General features: G+C 37.3%; 1 protein-coding gene across 17 annotated transcripts in view; it reads left to right on the top strand.

Annotated features, from left to right (window-relative positions):
* The first annotated feature begins 1912 nt into the window (after positions 1–1912).
* The window catches only part of LOC106618396 (nephrin), a 229368-nt gene continuing 212821 nt past the window's right edge, over positions 1913–18459 (top strand). For 3 of the 17 annotated variants that reach the window (XM_036370814.2, XM_070112159.1, XM_036370813.2), the window contains exons 1-2: positions 1913–2955; positions 7228–7304. The gene's annotated coding sequence lies outside the window, so the exon portion shown is untranslated. Of the gene's footprint in view, positions 2956–7227; positions 7305–9441; positions 10100–18459 lie in introns of those variants that run through there. The other 14 variants (XM_070112162.1, XM_036370819.2, XM_070112160.1 and 11 more) reach the window with 12 other exon arrangements.

Below are 18459 nucleotides of genomic sequence, written 5' to 3'. Positions count from 1 at the left end.
CAGTTGTGCCATTTTTAAATCTGCTGTTGTTTATAGAAAATACAATTAGACATTAGAAAATTCAACAGCCAAGATCGACGACGTATATAATATATACATATGGCCATATGTGTATATATCTTTTAAATAATCCGGTATACTATACATTTGGCGAGAGTGGAGTGAGATGAAAATTAAGCGGTGTTATATCAAGGTAGAGGGCAACAGTAACATTGAATCAAAAAGTTATGTAGTAAGATCTAATCTTTAAAACACTGTGTATAAATTACACAGCGGTCCAAAAAATTGTTGGAGAAAAATAGCGCTTTGAGTGAAGGGCTGTATGTGTAAAAAAATATATATATTCGTAAAATTAAAAAAAAGACATATTTTATAAAAAAAACTTAAGTCACATAAAAATTTACTTTCAATGTTTTTCTGATCGCATTCAAGAATAAGCTTCTCCGAAATCAAGACAATCAAACTAACAACAACAATGTTTCCCAGACATTTCTTATTTCACTGGAGCATAGGACCTCAACATGGGTTTTCTTACACGGTACAGCGCTGTTATGTTTACGTCGTCCCTAACTCTTGTGGTACAAGTTCAGTGACGCATGCTTCATAATCGAAATATATAGAGAAAGCCATGTTTAGAATATATGCCAAGTTGTTTATAATCTCACGACCTGCACTTACTTGTTAAACATGCATACACACATACATAAAAAAAAGTCGTACCACCCTAGAAACAATTTAGCATGTGAAATTTGATGCGAGGTGAACACCGAATCGCTTAAATAACCTGCTTCAAATTTTCGAGAAATTTGAGTCTCGTGGTATTATCTACATGAAGTAAGGCCCTTCGAAAGCCTATATAATATTCCAAACCGCAGAGAAAAGTAGTTCTCGGACTTTGTTATTATAGCACTAAAAAAAAGCTTATTGATGTCTTAAGTAGAAAGTTTTCAACTTCTCTCGAGGATTTTGAAAATTTGAAGAGATTCACGGGTCATAGATTTTGAATATTATAGTGCTATGTAAGAATTATTTAATTTCAAAAAGCCTAACTAATACGAGTATAAGAATAATTCGAATATGTTAAAGATTTGTCCCTGAAGGAGAAATATTGAAAATTTTTTTGGTTTACATTAGACGGCGAAAAACCATAATTTTTATAACAAAAAGTCAAAAAGTACATTGCAGCGAAAAATGTGGAGATTATCCATTATTTGAAATAGAAAATCTCTTCATTAACACAAGAGCTATTTCCTACGAAAAAATAGATTTACGAATGGACGAACTGAGAATTGAAATTTATAATCAAACACAAATGGATCGCTTGCTCTAGCTGTTTTGGCGCTCGTTAAAGAATGCCGCACGAAATTCAATTTGCTCTCAGCGCAAATGTTTGCTGTTATTTACATATATTTTTGCTACTGTTGGCCACTTGTCGCACAATTGAGTTCACATGGCATGAGGGCCAATTTCTGTTTGCGACAGCGCTTCGTTGCTTTTGCCACGCTGGTTTTTATACATACTTATACACACACGTCATTTGGCTGCGAGAATGGCAGCTGCAGCAAGCAGCATACATAGGTGGTAAGAGCAATGAAGCGGCAACATTTACACTAATAATTTAGCCACATTCTCTCTGAGCCATTAGTGCGCTTGAGGTAAACACTCAGAGAGCGCGCGTTTATATGCGAGTGTGTGGCACTTTTTTAGGGGTTGATGACTGTTTGTTGTCGCCTTTGCTTTTAACTGTTTCTCTTCGCATGGCTTTCATTCTTTATTTTACTGTTTTGAAGCGTTTTCGCTTAACCCTTGTCCGTTGGCGTCTTGCCACATACTCATTCATGTTGCTAACAGTTATTCACAGCGAATGTCAGCAGCCACTTGCCACCAATTCTCGACGACCGTCTGCTGCCACAGCGTCGTCGACCTGCAGTTCGTCTGTCCAGCCATTTAACTACGGTTGACGGCTGTCGGCGACGGCAGACGTGCTGTATCACATTGTGCTGGGTTGTGTTTCGTTTTGGCCAACTGTTGTGCGCGCTCCTTTTGCCGTGTTGTGCTTCCGCTGTCGCTTGTGTTGTGCTCCGACCGCGCAGCGCAAAGGCAGCCAGCCAGCTCGTCAAGTGGAATTCATTTCAGTTTCATTTCAAACGTCGTGCGGTGTTCAAGTGTTTTGCGGCCCGTTTCTTCCGCTTCTTCGAGTTGAATTTCATTTTAAACGCGTCCGTTTTCAATTCTCTTGCACATAATACAAACACACACTCATAAATTTTTGAAAAGCATTTAATTTAAAAAAAAACACCGTTATTGTGTTGCTGTGTGTACGACGACGACAGCCGGAAACCGTTGTGATCAAAAGGAAACGAGTAGCAACAATAAAAAAGTAAATTACTACACACAAAAATAAAAATAAAAAGCTCTTACAAAAATTAAATTTGATTTTCACGATTTTGTGAATTTTATGCGACACAAGTGGAAAAGTAAATCGTAAATTTTGAATTCTTCTGGTAAGCCCACACATTTGTTCACTCCCTGAAGTGGATTCAAAGGCGAAATGTAGCAAAAGTGTGTTCAGTTGATTGTGAAAAGAATATTGTGCAAAATATGCTCGATATAAAAAATTGAGGCCAAAGTTAATTTAAGACTATACACATGATTAGTGAAACAAAGCAAAAACAAAAACATATCTGTACATGTGGCATAATTTCAGCGAAATAGCAACAAAAATACAATATTTGAAATATTTGTACTATTATTAATTAGAAATATTTTACATACAATATTTATTTGTCGGGTGATTTGTGGTAAAAATAAAAGATTTGGCAACAAAATTATGCCTGTCTAATAAAAATTTAAAAAGTATATATTTTTAATATGAATCATATAACCAAAATAAAAAATTCCCGAGTTTATTGCTTCTGTCACTGCTTTAATTAAATGAGACCAAACTGCTTAGAGGTGTGTTTTAATTGTTAAATATTCTTTCATGAACGAACGAAGTGTTCGCTAAAATCATATAGGTTAAGAACATAATATAAAAAATTGTTAAAACTGTTTATTTCTTTCTGTCTAGACTGAAATTTTACTCAGCTGATTTAAAACAAGAAAAAACGTTATAGCATTAGGGTGTTCAAAGATATATTTTTCGATTTCGATCAGTCAGTTTGTATGGCCATATGCCGATATCGGCGATTCCGGCGAATGAGCAGCTTTTTGGGGAGAAAAGGACGTGTGCAAAGTTTCCGATTGATATCTCAAAAACGATCGATATCCCGTATATACAGACAGACGAATCGACTCGTCACTTTGGTCATTTATATATGTACATATATACTTTATAGGGTCCCCAACGTTTCTTTCTGGGTATTACCAACTTAAAAATAATAAATAAAGTAAAAACTAAGTAAGGAAAAAAAAACACAAATTTTTCTATCGCCAATCATTTTTTTATGTAAGTATTTACCCTGCTTAAAGAAACGTGAATTTGACATGCTTTGAAACCAGTTTGTGCTATAGTAATCACATTCTTTTTAAATTCACTTTCCAATTAATCCTATTCTAAAATGTATAGAATTAAAAAATATTGAAATAAGCAAAAAAATTGGACCTTTGACATAGTGCTTTAGCCGAAAAGTTACTATATCTTAAGAAATAAAACAATTATTTATTAATTTTGCGAAAAAAAATGTTTGCGAATGCTTAATGATAACTAAAAGTTCTAAAATTTCACTGGAAAATGTTGTCCTCCATCTTTTAAAACGTTTCTTGTTGTTAATGATATAATTGTTGTTGTAAACGAGTGTACCCATCTCAGAGAGTTTTTAAAATCTTTCACGGTAGCTTGTCTGAATCCATTTGTTACCATATACATATATGATATTTCATATCTTGCGTAAATATTATACTAATATTTATAATGTCGAGGATTATTTTGAAAGCTTGACTGCTTCTCATGGTGTTATTCGGCTTATTCAAATTTCGACAGTTTTTGAGTGTTCTGACAAGAAAAAGCTTTCCATTAATATATTCGACCATTGGAAAGCTCTTTAATAGTAGTGAATCCCTCGATGTGGCGTATGACGTCAAATTGTGTGCTGCAAATAAGCGCTAATGCTCGATTATAAATCTAAAATAGACATAAATGCCAACTATAAAGCGAAATAAATTATAATTAAAGCAAACGGTGTTAAAACAGCGTAACAAATTTGCAAAGAAAATACAAATAACATATTATTTAAACTGACTGCGACAACTGGTGACCATATAATTCCCACTGAAATTTATTTCTACCCGCTTCTTGTGTGATTTTGAACAATGAATAATATTTGCTTACAGTTATAAAGCTATTTACCTTTCATTTCAAAAATTTCCTGTTCAAGGTATTCCTGAAATTTCTGACGGGTAGAGATACTGTATCATAAGGACCAAGTAAATAATAGCAATAAAAATTATATGGTCGTGGTTTATATTCTCTAACAGTATATAATCCATTTTATTAGTTGTGCTTTTCCTACTTTAATTTCTGAATCGAATTTAGTTGTTGTCCATTATAATTCTTCTCCCATATCAAACGATTTTTTTTTATTAAAAGCAGCAATAAAGTTTTACAGCTGAAAATTTATATTATATAAGAGAATATTTTTGTATTATCTAAAGTGGTATAACCGTTTACTATTCTAACTCAATTTAAATATGCCAGTGTATTTGGTTTATACTAGCTGTTTGTTTGATTCGGCCTTCTCCAATACATAATACTTGTACATAAAATTTTAAAGCATAAAAATAAAATGTCTAAATTAAACTAGCAACAGCACCTACACAGAAGAGAACCCAAGTGACCTCATAGTGAAGCATCCAATTTGGCAGAAACAACAAAGGCAAGCGGAAAAAGTCCGCGGCAATCGAAAATGAAAAGCGACAACAAAAATATTTTTGCTAAATATAAATTATTTCGTATAAAGCGAACAACTTTGCGTATTTCGATTATTTAATTTTTATATTTTGATTTTTCACTGAGCGGCTTTAAAACACACAGAGGACATATATCCATACTTGTACATATATTTGCTTTCGCTGTCGAGTTTTATTTTCAAAAGTGTGTCATGCCTACACTCTTATTACTTATGCCTCCTCGGTCTACAGTTAGTAGTCGGGGAATGAATATAATAGCAGTCGTTATTTGAATTTCGAAATAGTTAGCGATATTTACTGTATTGAAAATAACAGATGTGAAATAAAATTCAACTAAATTAATTGAGTTGATTAAAAATAAAAATTTTATTACCAAAAATTTTTTGTGATATATTTTTATTTTACCGTAATTCATTAATATTTCTTAAATAATTTCCCTTTTGCTAATGTTGATATTTAACATTCATAATAATAGCGCAATATTGTTGGAAGAGAGTCCTGAGCTCATTAATTGAACGCAATATCTTTCCGGTTACCACCATCCGATGTAAATTAAAATTAAACTAAATTAGTTTTAAACTAGATATTTCTCTAACTAGATCCAATCTTCGCTTCGGGATCATCTATTTGACTCATATTAATCAAAGTACTAACAATCATTTTGACTTACACTAAGGTAATCTTCGCAATACTGTTAACTAGACACGTACATACTCTCTCTTTTTATCGCTTCCGTCTACAGATCTCTGACCTCTGGATCGATTGTTGAGATTTAGAAAATGTCTCTTCTTTATGTGACAAGATTACAAAGACAGACTACAAGTATTTTCGTTTGGCCATTGGTGTTCGATATTAAAATTTCATGAATAGATAAATTAAAAGAAATTACGAAATTCTAATACAGTAGAAGACAACGTTCACAGCATAGTTTATTTGGTATATGACTTCCACTTAGTGGATCGTGAGTTCAAAACTAGCAAGTTGTAAAGTAACAAGTAAGGAAGGGCTAAGTTCGGGTGTTACTGAACATTTCATCTTGCATCTTGCAAGGATAAAATACGGGAAACACACTTTCAGGTGTTTCATATTAAAACGACTTAAATTCAAAGATTCAATTTCGTGAACCAGTTTCTGATATTTTCGGCATTGAACTATAGCATTTCCAAGAGTATACGTTCCATCACTTTTGCTGATATCGACCAATATATAGAGTATAAAGCCAGCCGGAAGTTTGAAAATTTTTTTCCATTGGGTATACTATATGAGAGATAGGGGGAGTGCTGTCCCGATTTTATCTATTTTTGACATTATTCATTTTAGGCCGATATATGCACCGATGTTAGAAAAACAAGCTCTCTTAATAATATATAATTGGTATAAAGTTGGCCGGAAGTTCGAAAATCTTTCTATGAGCTATATGAAGGCTAAGGGAATTATTGATCCGATTCAACACAATTTTGACATACAAGTACATTCAAATATCTGCTGGGACTTAATGCAGAAATTTCCGTATTGCTTAATGGGTCCCTTCAACATTATATTATCTGCGATATACCGAAAGACCAAGCATAAAAAAGAGGACAGCTGCGAGAATTTATGAAACAGTTACCAACGGTCAATTGGCACCTGCTTTTTTAAGCTTAGGTTCTAGGTAATGTGTTTAGAATTTAATATATTTTTTAATCTTTAGAGATAACTCAGTAGAGATATTTTAAGACGATCTAGGAGCTTTAGCTCGAAATATGACAAGTAATGCTTTGCCAACCTTTAGTTTTTAGGTAGAAATAACAATTTTAAAATTTTAATTGTTGGATCAAAATGATCAACTTCACATAAATGGCTAAATGGTTGGATATGGAGCACCAAAGGAAGAGTGTTAAAATCGCAAAAATAACCTCTTTAGAAATCCTGTTGCTAGCAATTGGTCGAAGATGCATCGCAAGACTGTTTTTCGACAATGATAGAAGCAATCTTAGAACTTGTTGTATATCCAACTATATGTATATACAAATTCTGGTCTGCTTAGATTTATGATAGTATATTTTTTTTGTAGAACCGATAGACCCTGCTAGAGTTTTTTAAATAACAAAATATCATCTCATATACGCCCCAGAGATGCTTAAAATATTTTAGTCCGGTGTGTCACTAGTGCAACTGTACTCTAATCACATAATAGTCTAAATGATATCTGCATTTAACAATTTATGTTTTCCTTTCGTGTACCAACAAAGCTTCTAAGTTTTATATTTTATACTAATACATACATGTACATACACACACGTATGCGTGGGGGTCCTTATAATTCGCCTTTAATTTCAGAACTCACAACGGTCAAGTCTGGTTTACATAGCGAGCAGAAAAATTGAAGCCGAGCGCATTCTTCATACAATTTAATTGTAAGTACACTTCGTTGGCTGACTTCCTGAACTCACTGACTAACTGTCTGACTGCTTGTAAGCTAAAACGAGAGGGGAATTTTGAATTACCGCTTCGCTGGCCACCGGAAATTCCTTTAATGACCAAACAATACCATAACAGAAAGAAAAAAACTAAGTAAAACGAAACAAGTATTGCTTCCTACTCTACATTCAGTTATACTTAGTACTCACTAGAAGGGTGAGAACTAATAAAAAAGAACGCAAGCGGTTGTAAAGCTGTGAGGCACGTATCGGCTAAAATGTTTCGTTCACGCTCAGAAGTTTAGGCTATTTTGCCGGTACAAATACCAATGCAGCTTAAAGAGCGTGTAATAAAAAAGAGAGCGAAGACAGCGCAACGAGTCAGAGCGTAAAGAGAGAGTGCGTTGCCGGGGGAGATTTCGATGCGGTTTTTGTGGCGCCTAATTCAAGAGTATTCTTTTTTTGTTGATGTGTGTGCGTGTGCATGTGAGCAGGCCCATGCATATGTGGCGCTGTTTGGACTATGGTGGCACGTCTCGTAAATTTGCAACGCAACGTTACATTTTATTGTTCTTGAGGCCATTTTACACAGCCGACTTTCTCACAAACATACATATATGTCAATTGTTTGTATGTATGTGTCTGTTGCTGCCAGAAGTACTGTTAGGACTAAGTCTAATGTTATTTTATTTCTTTTATTCGGCTGCAATTACTTTTGTTGCTTTAGTGTTCGTTCTGCGATCTCAGCTGTTGCCTAGCGGCATCAATGCCACTTAGAGAGAGGCGCAATATGTTTGAAATATTCGAACTCGGCTTTTGCTGCTATTTTATTGCGCTGCTACGGCAGCAATACACACATTGTTGCCCAATTATCGCGACTAAATATGAGATGAGCGCGTGCGGCTGTGTGGCCCTGCCAGACAGCGACCTTAAGCCCTGTAAAATCGGCATTAGTTAAAGACAATTTTCCAGCGCTCAAATGAAAATCCAATAAAACTTAACTTAGCATTTGAGAAAATGTGAATTATGCGCATGAGTGCACTTGTACATGCCGCGCATGAAGCATACTTGTAGGCGCACGCGGCAAATTAGGGATTCAAATTTACAAACGCGGATTTCAGAAAAAGAATATTACCGACCACAAAAATAAAAACGACGACAACGAAAAAAGAATAATAACAACAAAAAGTATGACAGTTATCGCTAAGCTCGCACGATTGCGATTGTTGAGCATAAATTACCACTGACATCTGACAAAAGTTAAGTTGACAAGCGAGCATTTTTCAAACAGACAGCGAACCAAATAACCAGCTAACAACCCAAGTCGATGCGAAAAGTTTGAGTTTGGGAGAAATGTAAAAAGACAGCTATTAAATTGGGATTAAACAGCTTGCTACGCGTCTTTAATTTAAATGAGCACATATTTAGCTACATGATAAAAAACAGCAGTTGCTTTGATAATGCATTCACGCCTTTATAAATTGTAGATTTCTTTCCGATCGAAAGCTTTCCATAAACTCTAGTTTTAGTATTCCCTAGCACTTCAGTCTCTAGCAAGCAGAGCGGCAATATTGACCATGATCCCACTGACTGTGCTCTCATTAATCTTCTTCAGTTTTAGACTTGTTGCAGTAATTATCCACAGCAGAATCGCTAGGAACTAATGTCTATGAGCTTCCAACAAAGTGTACTATCGCCCTAATGTCATCACACTGGTAGTGAGTCGGAGCTCCATTGATTGGACAATATTTAATAGGCATCATGCGGTGAAGTGAAATATTTTCACCAGAGCCACTTGTCAATAATTTTTTCGGCAATCTTTGATTCGAATTTTTCAACTGTTCTAAGGCGACTGTATCGTGTTCAAAATCTAAAAACAAATCAGCAAATCTTAACAAAAGACTTTCATGTTCTCTTTAACTATTTGTGTTTCATGGAAATCTTGCGCATTTTAGGTTAGCCTAATATTATATTAAAGTTATTTAAGAGAACTCGAAATGGATCTCAGCAGTAATTATAATATACTTTTGAAAAACATTTTTAAGATTAGCTATTTTTACTATCATTCGAAAATAATTTATTAACATCCATATAAATTTTAGAAATATTCTAAATGATTTTTCTCCATATATTTATGTGAAAATATTTTTAAAATGTACATAAGCATATCAAAGAATATCAACCAACTAAGAAACGTATGCATACTCATACAAGAACATACTACAAAAAGAAAACAATTTCTTGTGTGCTGTTTTATTTAACGCCATTAGTCGTCAACAAATGCGTGACATTGAAATACGTCTGTATGTATTGTTATGAGAGTATATCTGTATCGCACCGGAAGCAAGAACTACCATTAGTTTTTATGTGAATTTCTTTCATTCGACTATGACCACATGAAAGGTGTCTAAATTTAAAAGTATTACAAAATCGTTTTGTTATTTGGAAAAACAATCTAATGAGCGCATAAATTTCACACATCACTTTTGTTGCTGCTGTTTTTGTTGTATCTGAAAAATATTTATATATAAGCATTAAAGAAATGAAAATGTGCGCGTAAACAAACAGCTTGAAAAACAAATAATGAATAATTGATTGGGACACTGTTGCGCTTCTTGCGATGTGTTTAACAAATGCCGTTAATATCGCAGCAAAATTTTATAAACACCTGCCAATTGATGAACCAGCGAAGCAATAAAAAGGATTTATTTGAGTATAAATGGTAGCTGGTTCTGCGTTAAATTTATTTTGGGCAACATATTTGGATACTTTTCGAAAAACATATTCCTTTGGTAAGTAATATAATTCTAATAGTATTTTAGTGAAATTTTTTTGAAAATTGGTAATTCAGATGCCCTTTATTTATACAAAATAAATAGCTTTTACTAGTTAATATTGTTACTGGTAATAGCTTTTAATTACGGAATAAAGAAATGCCAAAACTGGAGCAGACCACGAGTAATTCTTATTATTATGATTTTTTAATAACCTTTTGGGAATAAAGTTAAGTAAAATAATTTCCAATATTTGCGGCAGTCTAATATACTTCTGGAAAATTTTGATTGAGCACCGTATTTCAGCAGGTTTATCATTTAGTACTTATACTTGGACCTCTAGAGAAAATAAATTTCAGTTTTAATTGTAATTCAAATATAGGTGTGATACGAAAAAGGATGCAAAACTTTATGTATTGCGTCTCACAACTCGGCTCAGTTGAAATTAAATTGAAACAACTACAGCTTGAGCATTGCGAATTAGAATTACTTGTTAATTGATGTTGGCTTCCTGGAATTCTGTAATGAAAAATTGAAACCATACAAATAAGTTAGTGATTGCGAAAGTCTGAATAGGGTAGGTAGGGTAGGTAAAGTGGCTGTCATTCGACACACTTAGGCCTTTAGGAGGCCCATTGTGATACCACTGGGACTGTGATCCCCTCACTCTACTGGCTCCTCTCTGAACCACCCCGTACTTCTGATGAACTTCATCAGTGTGACAAGTTTTATCTGTGCAACCTCCGAGACGTCGTCAAGAAACCCACGACCCATGGTTGCGATTCTTTTCCTATATAGTGCTGCGCAATCGCATAGAAGATGTTTAATGGTCTTCTCCTCTTCTACTTCCTGACAGCTTCTGCCATAATCGTTATATGGCGCGCCAAGTCTACTTGCATGTCTGCCTATTAGACAGTGGCCTGTTAGTACTCCTACGAGAGTTCTTATATCATTCCTCTTGAATTTTAACAGTCGGCATGTGCGGCTCATATTCCATTCTTGCCACGTTTGCCTGCTGGTTGAGCAGGTCAGGGATTGATTCCACTGACACTCGGCTATATTAATGACATGTTTGTCGATTAGGTATCTACACGTAGCCAGAAGCATATTTATGTCCACCTTACCAGGATCTAGTTGTAGGGTGGTGCCTGCTCTGGCTAGTTCATCTGCTACGCAGTTACCAGGGATGTCACTGTGTCCTGGAACCCATTGCAGATTTATAGTGAAATAGGATGACAGATCCGCTAGAAGATCATGGCAATCCTTCACTGTCTTCGACGAAATACTATGAGACATCAGAGATTTCAAAGCCGCTTGGCTGTCTGTATATATAAATACACTTCTTGTTGTTATTACGCTTTTTGTTAGTACAAGAAGGCTTTCTTTAATTGCAGTGACCTCTGCTTGGAAGACACTACAGTGGTCTGGTAACCGGAAGGCGATTTTGGTATCTAATTTAGCCGAGAAGACACCGCCGCCTACTCGGTTATCCAGTTTGGAACCATCCGTATAGAAGCTAATCCCTTCTTCCTTGTCCACTACATCCCGTTCCCACTCCTCTCTGGAGAGAAAGGTAATATTGAGGACCGGATTTAGGTTCAGCTCCACCGGATTGCGAAAATTCGTAGTTACGGGAAGAACCGGGAACTTCCTAAGTATCCTAGAATGTCCCTTGTTACAGGCGACTAATAGGGAGGCTTCCCTCAGTCTTAGAGCTGACTTCGCTGCCATTTGCTTGCAATATAAGTCTGTTGGCAGCAAGTGTAAAATTATGTTGAGTGCCTGGCTTGGCGTAGTTCTGAGAGCTCCACTGATGCAAATACTAGCTGCTCTTTGTATACTTTCCATGCTTCTAATCGCATATTTCTTTTCTGTAATTGGCCACCATACTACTATCCCGTAGGTCATGATCGGCCTTACAATTGCTGTGTACAGCCAGTGAGCCACCCGAGGTGTCAGTCCCCATCTGGGCCCCACCATTCTTTTACATGTGTAAAGCGCTGTAGCAGCTTTCTTTACCCTCGCTTCCAGGTTTTGTTTCCAAAAAAGCTTCCTGTCCAAAATTAGTCCCAAGTAGCTTGCTTTATCCCCTATAGTTAGCCTGGTGCCATTTAAAAATGGCGGCGTGATTTCGGGAGTACTGTGTTTCTTAGTAAACAATACTAGTTCTGTCTTGCTAGCATTTAAATTCAGTCCGCATGATACGGCCCATCGATTAATCTCGTTTAGTATTGTCTGCATGAGACTAGCGAGGGTGTTCGGGAACTTGCCCCTAACCGAGACTGTCACATCATCAGCGTAGGCCACAACATGTACCCCCTTCTTTTCTAGGTCCACAAGCATTTTATTCATTGTCAGGACCCAGAGAAGTGGGGATAACACGCCTCCTTAGGGTGTACCCCTTCGGACAGATCTGTACATCGTTGAAGCTCCCAGCGTTGAAATAATTGACCTGCCCAAGAGCATCTGTTCAATTAATTTCCGGAGAGGCTCAGATATGCCCAGATCTTTAAGCGCGCTCAATATGGCCTTCGGCTGGATGTTGTTAAAGGCACCTTCTATGTCTAGGAAGGCTACGAGCTTAATGCCGTTTCTGTGGATCTACCCTTCGAGTACGCATGCTGCGAAACTGCCATTTTTCTTGGGTTTAGTATGTCCTTTATATGTATTTCTATTAGTCTTTCCAGCGTTTTTAAAAGAAATGATGAAAGACTAATTGGTCTAAAATCCTTTGGATTAATATGTGAGCTTTTGCCCGCCTTTGGGATATATATCACCTAAACTTCCCTCCATGTCGAGGGAATATAGTTCAATTACAGCGCCCCTCTAAACATGGTTGTTATCCAGTTTATTGTGTAGTTCAGGGATTGCTGTAACTTGGCCGGGAATAGACCGTCTGGTCCCGGCGTTTTATAAGGCTTGAAGCTGCCTACTGCCCAATAAACATTGTCATCTGACACTATGTCTAGCGGAGGGGTCTCTGAGATTACTTCACTCCCCATTATATACCCCCTGTGAGGTTCTCGGAACTGTCTGGGAAGTGAGTGTCCATTAGTAGGCCCAGAGTCTCTTTACTGGATTCCGTCCAGCTGTGATCTGGCTTCTGAAGGTATCCGATGCTATGTTTCGACTGTGTCATTATCTTTCTCAGTCGGGACACTTCTGCTGTATCTTCGATGTCGCTACAAAAAGATTTCCACGAATTTCTTTTTGCTTTCCTTACCTCCTTTTTGTATGCCCGAAGGTGGTTGTGATAGTTATCCCACTCTATATCTTCTTGGGATAGTTTAGCAGAATTGAATTGCCTCCTGCAATTCTTCTGCATGTTCTTAAGTATTGGGGTCCACCAAGGAGGTCTAATTCTTCCCCTACTGTGCGTTAATGGACAAGCTACCTCTAGTGCTTGACAACAAGACTCTGTGAATCGTTTAACGAGGATGTCTAGGTCCTCTTTCTTTTCCGGTTGGAATGGTGGAATCATAGGAATACGCTTTTTTAACTCCTGCATGTGCATCTGCCAGTTCGTTTTCCTATGATTCGTAAATTTCTCTTCCCTAACTACATTTTCTTCAATTATACACTCAATGTAGCGGTGGTCTGAGAAGGAGTGTTCTTCCAATACCCTCCAATGTGTTATTTTATCCACCAGTTCTTCCGATACCAGTGTTATATCTAATACTTCCTGTCGGTTTCTGGTTATAAATGTTGGCGTACTACCTTTGTTACATAACAGAAGCTTACTTCCTATTAGATAATTAAAGAGCAACTCACCCCTTTCATTAATGTCCGTGCTTCCCCATAGATTATGGTGCGCATTGGAGTCGCATCCAAGTATGATCGAACACTTGGATGCTTTGGCGTCTCGTACCAGCTCCTTGAACAGCTGCGATGGTACTGCTACCTCGTCGTACGGCATGTAGCATGATGCGAGCCGGTATTTCCTCTTGCTCGTCTCCCAGCTTACCACCGTAGTGTCGTTACTACTGTAATTGTGTAATAAAAAGACATTAAGCTTTTTATTAGCCAATATACATGTCCTAGGCTTACCTACACAACCATTCGCGTATAGATTGTAACCTGGTGTCCTCAGACCGCAAATACGCCCTCCGTTAACCCATGGCTCCTGAATGAGGACAAAGTCGGGCCGTTCTTCTGCCATGCGGTTAACTAGGGCTAGAGACGCTAGTTTGCTGTGGTGTAAATTAATTTGGAGAAGACGCATTAGTTATGGTCTTCTCTGCATCATCATGAGATTCGCTTAAAAGCTCACTCTCAGTGTAGAGTTTAGAGAGTCTGTCCGCAAGTTCAGACCCCGAAGTACACTCACCTTGATCCGTGATTTCTGCGTCGCTCGAGGACTCCACTGGATCTTCCTCGACTTCGCACTCCGATTCCGATGCCAAGTTTTCTCCTGCATCGGCGTCTGATTTGTAGGTCATGACCTTTACTTTTGTGAATCCGTAGTTGATCTCTCCGCCACTTTTCGCTAGCGGTTCTACGGATTCTTTTGTTAGAAGCAGCAGAATCTGCATTGTGGCTCGCTTCGTCTCCACTCCAGATTCTGCTGCGGGGTCGTCAAAGGCCTTGACGAATCTCCATCCCTCCGTTGGCAGATTTGGGTTGCAGGCTCTTATGAGCTGCATTATTTGGTCCGGCTGCGATGGTGTAGCCGGGATCCATACCCTTGCTCTCGGTCGGGATGGGATATCTTTCCTGTCTACCGCCACCAATTTGGCTCCGGGGTAGACCTCTCCCACCTTAGCTATTGCTGCTTTATATAGCTGGACCGATCTCTCGTCGTCACACGCTATCATCTTTATTTGCCCTTGATACCATCCGGCATCCGCACATGACGGGGGTGGACCTGGATTGCTAAGTAGCACTTCCAAAGCCACATTCGTCAGTGCGGCTTGCACCCATTTCCATTGGGCTCTGGAGATTTTTCCTTCGGGATCACCCTCATCCAGTACACCAATGACAATGCGGTTTCGGGCCACATCAGCAAAAGATCTTACGGGCGTCACGCCCTTAGTTTTCGGTCTCTTAGCTGATGGCTTAGCCTCTTCAGCGGACCTTTGTCTTTTTGTTGCCACTACCGGCGCTTCTAGTTTGAAGTTAGGTAGGACAGCTCTCGCGCAATCAATGGATTCTCGGAGCTCCTTTGTGAGCTCCTCATTGTTTGGCGGTTGCAGCTCCACCTTCTTCAACAGGTATGCAGCGCGTCGCCTCTCTGCATACTTTGCTTTTGCCGGGTCATCAATCCTGAAGGAAGGTCACTCTCTGGCTGACCCACTACTGGCAGCTTCGCTTTTAGCATCTCCCACCTTCTCCTGCTTAGCTGCCAAGCCTTGGCTACAGGGGTTGGTATGGGCTACCTCCAGCGTTGCTGTTTTTGTGGCGCCAGCCTTGGCTACTGCCCCCTTAGTATTCGCCTTTGCTCCAGGACCAACCTTCGCTCCTGTCCTCGCTTTGGCTGTTGTCGAGCTCGTGCCAAACGCTGCTCTTCTCTGGGAGCAACCCGCTCCCTCCGGTCTTTTTGAAGGAGGTCCGGACTCCTTTTTGTTTTTATTTACAATGTTATTGTTTTTGCTCATATTTTGGACCCACGAGTGTAGGGGAAAGTATGTCCGCTTGCGCATAGCCTCCGCTTTGCAAGTAAGGCTATCTTATTACGGAGGGCGCCAGGTATCCGTAAGCTCCGTGCGAGACTGGGCTATTTAAGGGCCCCCAGCCAGGTTGATCTTCGGCACGGGTCGCATGACACCTTGATCCAGCCCTTTACCTCCTACCATGGTAAGACCTCCTATCTGGATGCTGCACTATCGAAGAGTACCGAACACCCAGATAGGAAGCCTGACCTTAGCTAGACACCTCACTACTAACGACGTGAACCTGTGGTATCTATTTCCAGTCGGCACCCTCGTGGAGGGTTCAGCGGAGGATTTTTGCCAACCAAGTCTGAATAAATCAGGGATAAAGTTATGCCCGACTTATTCCAGTATGAGGGCGCCTCAAAATTAGCGTTTTTTATAACATTTTCCATTGTAGCTAGATTTAACAGAATAATTTTTAGGCATATAAATTAAAACACCCAAAACTTATTACGATTAAAAATTATTATATATATATCTGTTTAAAATATGGAGAAACCATTTAAATCTTTCATTTTGTGATATGTTTAAACAACTATTTATTTAAGTTTCAATACTTAATAAAGTGAATTAAACGTATTAGCTCTCAATTAGTAAATGTTTTTTATCATTTTCAATTGAAAATTATTACTACGAAGCATGACATCACAAAATATTTCATCATATACATTTCAATTTCGCGTTTTCTTTAATTTTTATTGTTTTACAATTCCCCCGGTCCCTCTTTTTCCGAATGCGAAACGTTAAACCCTCCTGACCTCAACTCAACTGTAAAGGTGCAGGAGGAAATTTACTGTCTCACTTCCAATGTTAGCATTTCTTTATCTCAGGACTAAATATTGAAACGAGCACTAATTTCTATAAATTTTCCAAAAAAAAAATTGTGATCATTTGAAAGCTCTTTTAATTTGTTTTTCCATTTTCAATAATACTTTTTTCGAAAACAGTTTCAAAAATCGTTATGGAAACTGCTAGTAAAACATTCCTGTTTCTAATGTCCTGCATTAAAACAGAGAAATATAGGTAAAACAATAAGATTTGGATAATTTTTTTTTATGTTGACTATTAGGCTCGCACAGAGTCATTCGATTTCTTAAAATTTTTAAGCATTTCGTTTTTGATATTATATTTTAAGGTATTTCTTACCCACATAAAATATGTAACATTTCTAACATTTACATATACTAGTAAAAGGTTTTCCAATAAGAGGGATATGGTCAAAAAAAAAAAACACATTAATTGTTTTTATTTAATGTGTTGTACAATCGATACAATTAAGTTATGAATATAACATCGTTCGAATGGCCCCCACGACTTTTTTAATATATTTTCGAGTACTTTTACCACTAAATCAAGTCATTTGTCATGAAACGCGTTCAATATTGGCTTTTAAAACTTGAAGAGAGTCTGGTTTATTGCTAAAGACCAATGACTTTAAATAGCCCCACAAGACGAAAGGTTCTAAATTACAAAGGCTTGAAAGCCATTCAATGCACAATTTCTTGAAATTATCGAATCTCCAAACTTTTCTCGCAATAATTCGGTTGTTGCACGTGCTGTGTGGCACATAGCCCCGTCTTAGCGGAACCAGATGTTGTCAAGATCAACTTGACAGTAACGGTGTCACCAGCTTCATTTCGAAAGAAGTACGGACGGATGTTTCCACCAGACCAAAAACTACACCAAACTGTCAATTTTGGTGAATATAATGGTTGTTCATGAATAACTTGTGGATTTTCTTCACACCAGAACCGACAGGCTTATTTATTTACCGCACCACTCAGATGAAAGTGAGCTTCATCGGAGAATATTATTACGACCATATAGCAAAAGCGCACGAAGAGTTTCAGTTGGAAGAACGATTATTTTGATAATAATTTATAAACGTTCTTCTTGAGTTTATCTTTTTACGATAAAATTGTAAACATTACTGAACATAACGAATAAGATTACAGATCATGACATATTAAAAATGGCCTCAACGACACTTAGAAATCATATCATCCTTTTGGAAAACCCGGCTAGGTGTTGCTGTGGCTATGGCATACATTAAGTGAATACTATTGTAATAAATTCCTCAATGACATTCAATGCAATTAATATTTGCAAATAAAGGCAAACACATTATTGTCGGTATAAGAATAAAAAATATTATGAAATTTCCATTTGGTATTTTATTCAAAATTATTATTATTATTATTATTATTATTATTATATTAATTTTTTTTTTTTAATTTTCAACACGTGGTTCTGTCGGGAAATATATTTTCTTTATTTAGGAATTGTTTTGACCTTTACTATAATTGAAATTTAAACTATCTTATCTTAAAGTTAGATTAAACTGCACACACATAGCACTGCACTTTTCTATAATCGGTTTAGTAGCTTAAGAGTTTACCCCGGAGAAAACGAGACACCTAATTCTTATATGTATACATATTTAATTAAACAATCGAAATCATTGAAAACGTTTTAAAATTATAGCTAGATTTTGATGCAGTGAAAATAGACCAACAAGAAAACAAATGAGTTGCGGGAACTGTAGTCGCCCCCTTCGGCATTGAGGTATTTACTTCAAAATTTCATCGAGAATGAAAAATTAGCAGTGCAACTATCTGTACTTCCTTATATATAAGTAGAAAGGTTTTGTAGATGATTAATATATGGAAGTGCTTGAGATTATCTTGAAAGAAATTGTTGACTTCGGTTCACCTGGCTTATATCACC

This window comes from Bactrocera oleae, chromosome 6 (genome assembly GCF_042242935.1).
Source record: "Bactrocera oleae isolate idBacOlea1 chromosome 6, idBacOlea1, whole genome shotgun sequence".
Taxonomy (NCBI): Eukaryota; Metazoa; Arthropoda; class Insecta; order Diptera; family Tephritidae; genus Bactrocera; species Bactrocera oleae.
The sequence above is the reverse complement of the archived record's forward strand: the minus strand, read 5'-3'. Positions and strand labels throughout refer to the sequence as shown.